Source organism: Alligator sinensis, unplaced genomic scaffold (assembly GCF_000455745.1).
Source record: "Alligator sinensis unplaced genomic scaffold, ASM45574v1 scaffold858_1, whole genome shotgun sequence".
In the NCBI taxonomy this organism is placed as follows: Eukaryota; Metazoa; Chordata; order Crocodylia; family Alligatoridae; genus Alligator; species Alligator sinensis.
In genome coordinates this window covers 2,339,130-2,351,520 of record NW_005842079.1, presented here as the reverse complement: position 1 = coordinate 2,351,520, position 12,391 = coordinate 2,339,130, and the positions used below count along the sequence as shown (strand labels likewise).

At 45.6% G+C, this 12,391-nt stretch overlaps 1 protein-coding gene across 1 annotated transcript in view; it reads left to right on the top strand.

Annotated features, from left to right (window-relative positions):
* The first annotated feature begins 386 nt into the window (after positions 1-386).
* The window catches only part of LOC102382309 (high mobility group protein HMGI-C-like), a 92,578-nt gene continuing 80,573 nt past the window's right edge, over positions 387-12,391 (top strand). The window contains exon 1 of the mRNA XM_025204385.1: positions 387-459. The gene's annotated coding sequence lies outside the window, so the exon portion shown is untranslated. The remainder of the gene's footprint in view (positions 460-12,391) is intronic.

The window sequence follows — 12,391 nt, the reverse complement described above, 5'->3', positions numbered from 1 at the left end:
GCCTGAGTATTAGGGACTGAAGTATCAGTCTTCCCTAGAAGAGTGTGCATGATTTATTTAATAAAGTACCCACAATACGTGGATTTTTTATGGTATCACCTGCTGATAGAAAAGTGAGCAACATCATGTGAGGTCACTCTGGTGCAGCAGAACATCTGGTTATAAGACTGCAAATGCAAGCTATTTAAGTATATGGGGAGATTGACATTAATGAAGCTTAAATTGTTTAGGAGTGAGCCATTAATGCAGCACCGTGATGAATTCTTCCACAGGACACACAAAAACAGCACCTTCTTCGCACCTACCTCCCCTTTGCAAGGTTTTGAGCTCATAGAACCATTTTTCCTTACATGCCTTTTTGTGGGTGACCGTTTAAATTTGGGAGTGCAAAGCAGCTGTAGCCCTACAGCAGCCATTTGGCAACTCACTGCTGCTTGTTTCAGCTCCCCCTCCAAGCTGGTGAGTACTTTTACTTCCTGTTATGCTTTCTTTTAATTCCTATGGGGATGGCATTTCTGCACTCCACTGGTGCCTTTTTGGCTGGCATAAGCCACAATGTGGAATGTAAATAGGAAGAATGAAACATCCTGGAGGTGCCATATCTTGCAGGCTCCTGATTCAAATGAAGCCAATGGACAAAAATGTGAGAAAAGTATTCATTTATATATAATGGTATCTGGAACAGCTATGAACAAATTGGTATTGAAAGTGATACGTTGGCAGAGTAAATACAGCTGCCCTGATTTCGGGCAAAAACTATTTTAAAATTGTTATTATGAAGCCTATAAAGATTGATGCCTTCCATTTAAAGGAAAACTATAATGTCCTTTGTATTGAAAAAATACAGTGCTTGGAAATGCCCTCTTGCTTCCATTTTAGATGCATCTTGCATAATTCCCCTTCTTAACTCCCAGTATAAGGGTATTCTTACTGCAGTAGGAGCCAGATGCTCTTGCTTCTTTTCTCAGTTCTGCCACAGAATTATTGGTTGATCTTGGACAAGTCACTTACTCTCCCCAGGCCTCATTTTTCCTGGGCCTTATTTTCTTTATCTGTAATATGCAGATTACTAACATTATCTTGGCTACCTCACACAGGCATTATGAAGCTAACCTTATTTAATCTTTATGAAGTACTTTGAGTTCCTTGAATGTGAGGTGTTACAGATGAGTAAAACATCATTATTATTGTTGGTTTTATAGATAAGAAAAATCCCATTAGCAGCAGGCAACAGAAAAACTTTTCCCAGCTATGAATGAGATGTAAAGAGAGGCTATATTGTTCAGCTATTATGGTACCTCATAACAGTGAAATAAACAGTAGTCATCCAATTGTATCAGAGTTGCAAAATGCCATTTCTGAAGTGTTATCTACAACTGCTTGGATGTAGATAATGAGCAGGTGCCTTATAGACATTTTAAAAGCATATCAGAGCCTTTTCTGAATGCCATCTTGAATTTTCACCTCCAAGGAGCAAATGGCTGGTTGTCTCTGTGGGTGTTTTGGAAGTGTTAAAAGCTTAATTTTCACACTGAATGGTTTTCTTGTACTCAGTTTCAGGGTGTTTTCTCAACAAATGTTCAACTACGCTCCAGGAGGAGCATCTATGTACTTGAAAGAGCTTTTTAGAGGGTTTTTTTTTGGGGGGGGCAATATTAGTCCTAGGCAGTTTAGGGTCTGTAATTGTCATCCCCAAGTACTTGAGCTTCATGTTCTGGACCCCCCAAAATCATGATATTGCCTAAAAATAACCAATGTGAACAATTTACAGTTTCTATATACGTTTCAGGGGTGTAGGTTGTAGCTGTGTTGGTCTAAGGACATAGGCAGACAAGGTTCTTTGGTTAAAGCTGATATCTTTCATTAGGCCAACTCAAATAACTATTTGAGTTGGTCTAATGAAAGATATTGGCTTTACCCAAAGAACCTTGTCTGCCAGTTTCTATATAGGCTTTTGAGTCTACAGGACATGTACAGGTCACTTTTCCAGCTTTCTTTCTCAACCCTGAGGGCTAGAAACTTAATTTTTTTATTGTATTTAAAAAGAAAGAGTAAGATTCTCACCTAACTACATGGTCCTAGAAACTGGAGCTTTAATGAAAGCTTCAAATATTGCTAGACCTGCAATTAGAAGAATTAGCAATGCTAGGGTAAGAGTCTTTTATTTGGATGATTTTTTTTCTCCAAAATAAACTTTCTTGCAATTAAAACTGGGCACTAGGAGCTGGTTAAACTGGTAATAGTCATTTAGTGGTCCTCTAAGAAAAATAAACCTGTCATTGTGATCCTGAGAAACAGAAACAGAGGAGATCACAGACTGGAGCTTGGTTTGAGAGAAGGAACTGCCAGCCGCGGTAGTTAGGAGTACTTTCAGGGACCCTGGATGAGCTTGCAGGGAAATCTAAAAGGCCTTATCCATTGGCTGGCCTTGGTTTTTTCTGTCTAGCGGCTTTCCTGTTAAAACTTTAAGAGTTTCTTTGTAGTCAAATCTGGAGGTCATTGTCATAAGTACTGCCTGCTCCTCTACATCCCAGATCAATGGATAAAACTTCACAGAAATCAGTCCCCTTTCCAATGGGATTATCACCCAAGCATAGAATTATTTAAATATAAAGAACACATCATAAGAAAACAATGAGCTTTATGACACCTCTGTAAGGAGAATACTTCACATTCCATGCATGTCTAACACTGGCAAGGCTTGGTGACAGGAGTTAATTGCACAGGGATCAGGAGATAAAGCAGTAATTGGAATGCGAGGTACCATGCGATCTACAGGTTTTCTCCCCGAAACAGGCTCTGATCGCTGATCATACTGGCATTCTGTCTCTCTTTTGTTTACACTGTTGAGCCTTGCAGGTCACAGGTGCTGGGCATGCAAAAGGCAGCACCCTGCTGGGTGCAGTGAAGAGCATCACTGCACGCACAGCCACAAGAGGCACTTGGCAATGTCTTCATTGTAAGCTCTGATAGGCCAGATGGAGAGAAGAAAATAAAAATGCAAGACCGAACAAGCACACTATGAGCTTAGCATGATCAAAACAATATGGCAACTGGTACTTCTAGGAGCATATACATGTAATAAAGCTTTTTATCTTTATAAATCTCATTTTATCCATAATAATGATTATAGATTCAGCCCCATTTCAGAGTTTAGTGTCTCTTCACTAACTTTAATCCTCACAACTTCCCTGTGCAGCAGAAAATGTCAACCCCATTTTACAGACAGGGAAACTGAGGCACAGAGAACAGGCAGTGGATTTGCCCAAGTTCACAAAATCAGTGATACAGTCAGAAAGAACACGTGCATTTCATGTCTCCCAATGTTATGCTTTAGCCACGAAACTACTCTCCTTCCCATGTTATTCTATTGTAGTAGTCAACTGTTGATCCTCTGGATCAAGGTGTACACATAAGAGGTCTAGTCAGATGTCTGATGAATCTGTGGCTGACAAACCCAATTCAAGGGAAACACAGCTTGTTCTCAACCTTTTTAGACTCAAGGCCAGCTCTTATTGTTAACTCTATTTTGTCTATGGGAAAATAATAGAAGATTTGTTTCAGTTGCAAAGAACTCAGAAAGAGCACAAGCCAGAAAGATTGCAACAGGTCAGAATGTATTTAGCACTGTATTCCTATTGAAAATCTTTGGGTTTCTCCTGTGAATCATATTTGCACACCTAACAGTGCTAAAACATTGTATGCAGTGCTCTGGCATCCTTGAAAGCATCTCAAAGCACTCCAGGGTGCTTCAGCACCCTTGTTGAGAATCTGCTCTATAGATTTCTGAGCAGCTGCTTAGGTTGCTGGCAAGGTTACAGTGCAGCTGTAGAGGTTTATGGTCACATCCTATTCACCTCTTAAGTGCAATAGTGTAAGAAAGGGGGGGAGGGTGAAAGGGTGGTACCACCAGTGGATACTGACTCTGGGGAGGAAAGTCGAGTCAAGTAGGTTCTGAGGCTGCTGTGGCCACTGGGGCATCTTAGATGCTGTAATAAACCTCCTCTATACCCAGGCCTTGACCTATTTGGTACGAGGTTAGTTGAGCTACTTTGCATCATTAGTGATCCTTTGGGGAAAAAGGACCTGGCGGCGCCCATCTCCTTTCCAGGTATGGATAGCTGTTGGTTCACAGGGAGCTCATCTGCCCTTTGACAGGTCTTGTTTTTAGTTCTAGGTGTCCACACACTCTCCTCACCCAGGTTAGCCCAGATGGGGGTGCCGGTTTAGTCACCGACAGCCTGACCATGGAACAGGCTGTACTGGTTTACATGGAACCAGATAGGAGACCAAGAGAGGCCTGGCCTGACAGGAAGGTAGGGGAACTGGGGGAAAGGGAGGGCAAAAATAGTAGTAGGTGTACTGCCAGCCCGAATACCACTTGCTGGTAGCACAGTAACAAATGCTGCTCCTTATGTCAGTGCTGCCTAGGGCACTAAACTGTCCAGTTACACCTCTGCCTAAGTGCAATCCTATTCCACCCTGCTTAAGTCTTTGAAGTTAGGAGCATAATTTACAAATTATCATTCAAACAATCTGCAGGAACTTTGCCAGTCTTTGTGGTACTTTTACTGTGCTGAGAATGAGAATATAAGAAGCAAATAATCAAAGCTACTGCAAATCAGTATGCAAATTACCTGATAAATGCTGTTCATTTTATTTCTCTTGTTTGTATTTTGTAATGTTACAAGTAGTACAGAGCTGGTCATAGACTCAAAGCCTTTTGCTGTCAACTACTGCCCTGCAGACATGCACTGCCCTTATAAAAAGCTGATGAAATCCCCAATTCTCCTTTCTATTAAATGAGACCTAAAGGGGCAAAACGGACATTGCTGTCCTGCCTGTGGATCTGAGCCACTATGCTATTGTAGCCAAGCTGAATATTCGGAGTATTGGGCCAGTTTAGGAAAATGAGATTTTTTTTCCAAGCATCAGGTGGAATGTCACACCCATAGTCAGCCATCACTGATGTATAAAGCAAAAGAAAGCAAAATGACTTTTGCAGAGAACAGAATTGTGCATGTCCCATACTTTTCTTTTGAATATCAGTGAGTTTCTGGACTATAAATTGATAAAAGTCTCTGAAGCAGCTGGTAAGATCAGGAACAAAATGAATTCTTTTCTTTGCTCCCCTGAAACATGGGAATGAACTATTGCAGTTTGCCTGCTACTGATACAGCTATTGCTGCCTGTCAAAAGCTAAACTGAAAAGCATTATTGGTTTGTACTAACATAGGGTAAATGTACTGAGCTAAGACACACATCTGTCTCTTCACAACTGCATTCAGACACAGAACTTGAAGGCTTTTACTTCTTGAGCAATGAAAAACATCTTGTATATGTCCCCTGGGAAGAGATCTTAATATCGCTGAGGTCACAGTTAAGGGTCTGATGGAGGTTTTGTGTACAACAGAGTTTTCTCCCAAGACAATTGATTGACAATTAACTCAACTTCATTAGTAAATGTTTCTATTCTGCCATGAAGACTGCAAATGTTTCTACCAACTAGCCTGTATAAACATATATCTAAGTTGGGCTAATACGTGATTTAAAAAACAAAACAAAAAACCCCAGAACTCCTGTGCAGAGAAACTGAGTGTAACTGTGAGGAGGTGGACATGGGTATTGTGAATGCTTGTTAAAGGAGTTTCTTATGGAGGCGCAAAGTTTGCTTGTGTCTGATAGTATGAATGGGCATCCGTGCGTATGAGCTGAAGCTGATCTGGAGGTTGATGATCTCTTAACTAGTACTTCTTTTTTAGAAATGTTAATAGGGAATGTATATGAGCAACTTTTAACTCTGAGTTAATGAAGATTTTTGTGGAGGACTATATATATATAATTGCAAGGAAATAAAACATCTGTGCTGTGCATATTACATATCTATGCCAGTCTTAAATTGTTATATATTTTTTCCCATTGGATGCCAACACTGAAGACCTTGAAGTGTTATTGAGGTTTTTATTGCAAATGGAAGTGGTTTCCCTGGATTCATATGTAGGATCCTACTTGATAGCAGAGACTTATTTGGTTATCTACCATCATTGGTAAGACTGATTTCCATGCAGCACACCTTTACATTTCTAAAGGGCTGATGTAGCAGTTTACAGGAGAAGCAGGTATACCCTGTGACTCCTGAAAACTTGGCTTTTGTTCTTGTTTAGCTATTCCCCTTAATCTAAACTAGGTCATTCAGGCTGAAAATCTGTTCTTTGCAGCTGGAAAAAATAGTCTATCTGGGTTTTATTCTGTGCCCATCACCACAGCATGTGAGTATCTAACATACTAATGTTTAGAAAACAGCATAAAGGGCCTTCACTTCCTTCAGTTTTCCATTTACATTCTCAAAAATGAGGACAAAAGTTTCTCTTTAGAATATAGCCATTTTAAATATTTGCAACACAATGCCTTCCATTTCACAGCACTTGGCAAAGGTAGGGAACTGTATATATAGCAATCACTTAAACTAAGCCATCACAGAAATGAAGCTACCACCAGCATGAAAGATTTTGGATATTTTAATAGTGCACAGGTGTAAAATACAATGACTTGGGAAAGGAGGTGCACTGGGTCCAGCTGAGAAGGCAAGAGAGGTTTTTAGGGTTTAGGTAGGAAGAATATAAATAGCTATACTATACGTTAGCCAGGACACTAGGGCTGACATGACTTCTTCAGTACTGTGAAAAAATATGTCATCTTTCATGAATGTGAGTTGCTATCATCTCATGTGAAAGATGGTACTTTCTTCAAGGGAGTGCTAGATTATAGTTTTGGGTGTAGAAGAAAAGGTGCTAATCGCTAAGTTGTCTTAATTCCTTTCAGAAACCTGAGGTTTCTGTAGAAGTCCGTAGTCCAAGTACCAACCTAGCCCTAACCTGTGAGTTAACTGGGTATGTCTACCTGGGATGCTTTACTGGAGATCAAAGTGAAATACTGCACAGTAAACATCACCTTCCACATGTGCAGACACTTACACAGTAATTTGCTCACATTGTGAGTAAATTTGCTAGCTGTAAATACAAGTAGCAAATTTTACTTGTGTTTCCTTACTGCGCCATACAGCATGTGCAGACGGCTGACTGGGAACAAATGTGCTCCTGGGCAGCAGAGCAGCAGAGGGTGGGAGATTACTCCCTGCTGCCGGGGTGGGCTCTGCCACTAGAGCCTGGATGTGGGACAATGTCTCCTTGTCCCAGCAGCAGGGAGCTCCCAGCTCCCACTCTGCAGTCGGGGGCTGGGAGATGTTTATTTCCCAGACCCAGGCCTATGATTAGGGAACAGGGGCTGGGAGATTTTTATCTCCCAGCCTTGACTCAGTGAATGGGGATCTGGGGCTGGGAGGTAAGAATCTCCCAGGCCCCGTTCCCCAGTTGTGGGGTAGAGGCTGGGAGCTCCCTGCTGCTGGGGAGGGGGGCATTGTTCCTGCCCAGGCTGTGGTGGTGGAATCTAGCCCGGCAGCTGGCAGCTCATGGGGGCAGGGAGCAATCTTCCAGCCCCTGCCAGGAAACAGCTGTCTCCTTGCCCTGTGCTCCTTGCTAGCCCCTGGGCTAGCACCCAGGGGGAGGCTAAAGCTCCCCTTGGCTACTGAAGGGGACCAGTGCAGGGCTGGCATGGTTGGGAGCAGACTGCTGCCATGAGCAACAAATCTGCTCCCACTTCCCTGCATATGTAGATGCCTGCCCAGAGTGGGTTTACTCTAGAGTAATTTTCTCTAAAGTAAACCCACCCCAGAGCATTTGCACATGTAGACATGCCCACTATCATGAGTAGAGCAGCTGCAGGTAATGGGGCCCTTGGCACCCACCAGCATTACATATACTTAGGATTACCATATGTCCAAAACTCTTTTCAGATCCTTCAATCTCTGTCTGGGAGTTTTGGTTTTTTTAAAATATGATCAAATGTCCAGGATTTTAGTCAGGTCAGCTTTGAATTTTTTCCTGGCTTGCCCTAGGAAGGAGTTGCTTGGGGCTGGAGAGAGCTGGGGGAGAGTGGCTGCAGGCAGGGAGTACTCCCATGTGGCTGCCATGCATGCAGCCAGGCAGGGTGGTGGGAGCAGCCCTAGCAGCTGGATGTCGGCAAGTCTGTGGGGGGCAGGGGTTGGAGGGCCAGGGCTCGGGGACTATCTAGGGGAGAACAGGGTGTGTGGCAGGGTGTGTGTGGGGGGAGAGGGGGGTGCCTACCAGCACTGGGGGAAGCTGTCAGGGTGCTGGGAGGTGGAGGGAGTATGCCTGTCTCTCCAGCAGGGGAAGGGGTGCAGGGGCAGCAGGAAGCTGCGTGGCCCAGCTGGTGATACCGGGGCCAGTGCCCATGCTCACAGGAGTGGAGCAGCCAAGAGACATTGCAGGCCTGGAGGGAGAAGGGGGCTATGGGTTGAGAGAGGCACTGGCAAGGCTTGGGGGGCTGTGGCTTGGGAGTGAGGGGTGCTGTGGGGGTGTGGGACTGTGGCTTGGGAGTGCAGGGCATTGGCAGGGCCAGCAGTCTGTGGGTTGGGAGTGAGGGGCAGCAGCAGGGCTGGGGGGGCAATGGAATAGGCAGGGGCAGGGCATTGATGTATCTCTGGCCCCCACAATCGTATACCCCCTTCCATCCTCTTTTTTGGAACTGTAAATGGTAACCCTACATATGCTTGATATGAAGAAAAGGAAAGGGAGAAGGGAACAAGGGGCAGAAGATGGATGAGAAGGAGACAGGAAGAATAAGAAGAAAAAAGGAGGAGAATTATTTAAAAGGAGGCATGAAAAGAAGTCTAATCAGGTAAGAGGAATAAGGGAGGAAGGAGGACCCAGGAAACTATAGGCCAGTCAGTCTTACCTCGATCCTGGGTAAGCTTTTTGAGAGAATTATCCTGGCGCATGTCCGCGAGGGACCAACAGGGGAAGTTATGCTTAGGGGCAACCAACACGGGTTCATTAGAGGCAGGTCCTGTCAGACCAACCTGGTGGCCTTCTATGACCAGGTCACAAAATCCTTAGACGCAGGGGTAGCAGTGGATGTAGTCTTTCTGGACTTCAGGAAGGCCTTCGACACTGTCTCTCACCCCATCCTCAATAAAAAACAAGGGGACTGTGGCACTGACACCTGCACAGTCAAATGGGTCACTAACTAGCTGGAGGGTCGCACCCAGAGAGTGGTGTTGGGTGGGTCATTTTTGACCTGGAGGGATGTGGGCAGTGGGGTCCCCCAGGGCTTGGTCCTCGGACCCACACTGTTCAACATCTTCATCAGTGACTTGGACGAGGGGGTAAAAAGCACCCTGTTCAAATTTGCTGACGACACTAAGATGTGGGGGAATGTGGGCACACTAGAAGGGAGGAATAGGCTGCAATTGGACCTACACAGGTTACAGGGGTGGGCAGATGAGGACAGGATGGGTTTCAGCACTGACAAGTGCAAGGTGCTGCATCTGGGGAGGAAGAACCAGCAGCAGACCTACAGGCTGGAGAACTCCCTTCTCGTCAGTGCAGAGGCAGAAAAGGATCTTGGAGTCATTATTGATGCCAAAATGAACATGGACCAACAGTGTGGGGACGCGGTCAGGAAGGCCAACCGTACCTTGTCATGCATGCACAGATGCATCTCAAGCAGGTCCAAGGAGGTGATCCTCCCCCTCTATGCGACACTGGTCAGGCCGCAGTTGGAGTACTGCATCCAGTTCTGGGCGCTGCACTTCAGGAGAGATGTGGACAGCATGGAGAGGGTCCAGAGGAGGGCCACTCACATGATCAGGGGTCAGCAGGGCAGGCCCTATGAGGAGAGGTTAAGGGACCTGAACCTGTTCAGCCTCCACAAGAGATGGCTGAGGGGGGATCTAGTGGCCATTTACAAACTAGTCAGAGGGGACCAGCAGGCATTGGGGGAGTCCCTGTAGCCCCTGAGCACTACCAGGAGTGACTAGAAATAACAGTCACAAGTTGGCAGAGGGTAGATTCAGACTAGACATCAGGAGGCGCTACTTCACTGTCAGGGCGGCTAGGACCTGGAACCAACTTCCAAGCGAAGTGGTGCTTTAAGAGGAGGTTAGACGAACACCTTGCTGGGGTCTTTTGACCCCAGTACTTTTTCCTGCCATGGCAGGGGGTTGGACTTGATGATCTGCTCAGGTCCCTTCCAACTCTACCAACTATGAAACTATGAATTCACAGCAAATCTGTGTGGGACATCTGTGGAGCAGCCCGTCTTGGCTACTGTGCATAGAGTATGAGGGATTGTCTATCTTCTCTTTGTACAGTGTCTGGCACAATGGAGTCCTGGTCTCAACTGAGGTGATCAGCATTACTGTAGACACATTAATAAGGATGAAATATACTTTTCATGCAAAACAGGCCTGGATAGGTTGTATGTGGGTTTAGCTGGACTTGTGGGCAGGTACTTCTAACAAGGGCAGCTGCAACTTGTACATTTGTGCGATGAAGTTTGTTTATAAGGTGCAGATGTAGACAGTGCACACGCTTAGATTGTTTTGTTCTGAAGGCCTGCGTTCTCAAAGGTCAGATAAATGTCTTTACTCAGCAGTGGCCAGCTGGGTTTATTCAGGTTCTGGATTATAGTGAATCCCAGGGCATGTCTCCTATTGAAAAGCATTACTCAGAATTCAAGACTCAAATTGGCTAAAGTCAACCTGGCACCAGTGCCATTTGAAATGGAAGCATCCCTATTGCGATTAGGGCTGTGCGAAACAGCACCGTTCCATTTCAACTTGCATTTAGACATTTCAACGGAACAGCATTTCATCTTGAATTTCATTTAGATTTGAAACTGCTGTTCTGTTTTGTTTTGTCGAAACAGCTTTGCTGTTTTGCCTTTTCACCCATAGGCTATAATGGGGACGCTCGAAACAGCCTATAACTTTGTCATTTCTGGCCTGATTTGGATGAAATTTGTAGGAATAGTAGCCCCTTCTGAGGGCATGAAGTTTCAAGGAGACAGGTGCAGGGGTCTCAGGGAAACTGCACCTCAAGGTATGGCCAAGCAAAACTCATGACATGGGTGACACTGTGTGTTAAAGCGCAGCAGGGTGAAAACTGCAGGCCTGCTAGCCCCCGCTGAGGCCACGCAACCTGCCAGCTTTCAAGGAGATCGGTGCAGGGGCTTCTGGGTTTTGGGGCCCTGCACCTCTGGCTGCTGACAGGCAAAACTCGTGACATGGGTGGGTGACACTGTGTGTGTGTTTTTGTGTGTGTGTGTGTGTGTTAAGGTGTACCCTTACTCAGCTGACATCAAGGCAGAAAGCAGGGCAGTTCAAACAGAGCTGCCTTTTATGCAGTTTTTTCATCCCTCCCCCAGAGCACTGGGATTGGAAGAGACCTCAGGAAAGGATGACAGTCACTGGCCAGCTACACAGTCAATAATGAGAGCGCTCCTTCCCCCACCCCCTTCCCTCCTCTATCCCCTCCCTCTCCTTACTTCAGTTTCTGTTTCCCTGCAGGCAAGCCCAGCTTGAGCTTCCAAACTCAAAATGTTTAGAAAATTTCGAAACATTTTGACTTGCTTCGTTTTGTTTTGAGGCTGTTTTGAAGCTCTGTTTCATTTCGATTTTGCTGTTTTGAGCTTGAAATGAGTTGAAACAGCGTCGAAACGAAACTGCCGGTGAAATTTCGCACAGCTCTAATTGTGATTCTTCTTGAGGGTCAGGTCTAGAGTAGTTGGGCGGATAGCTGTCACTCATGCTCCTTTTGTTACACTGCTTCTGGCTGAGACTAAGCTTGGAGCTTCCTCCCAAGCAGTAGTCTCATCCCATTCACTACAGCATCTCCTGCTTAAAAGAACTGGGAATAATGTTTATCACCACCTTTATCATGGTGATGACGCTTGCGGGCTAGATACTGGAAATGGATCAGCTGGGAATGTTTTGTTCATCCACAGCAATGAGGATCAGGGCTATGGTGGGCACGGACACATCTTCAGGCTACAGGACATACCCTTGGTGAGGAGCAAGCACCACCCGCCTCGGCCAATCAGTGGTGAAGGGCAGGGCTGCCACCTTGGCCAATCAGCAGTGAGGAGTGGTGGCACTGAGCCTTTTGGCCAATCGGCAGCAAGGGGCAGGGCCACCACAAAAAGACCGCGTGAACCCTATGCTGATGAACGCATGGTGCCCTGTGAAATGGGGGAGAGCAAGTGCTAGGATCAGCAGCAAGTTTGTGAGCCTCTGCAGGTCAGCCAGCTGGGAGCCTCGCCTCTCACCTTCTGCATCGTGGTTTCACATATCTCACAGCTCTGCCCTTCTCTCCAAGCAGCCCAGCCTTCAGAGAACGGGGCATAGCAGGTGTGAGGCTCAAGCAGCCTCTCCCCCCACTGGGATCTGGTCTCATAAAATCATAAAAAATTATGGTTGGAAGGGACCTCAGGAGGTCATCTAGTCCAGGCTTGTCCAACATACGGCCTGCAG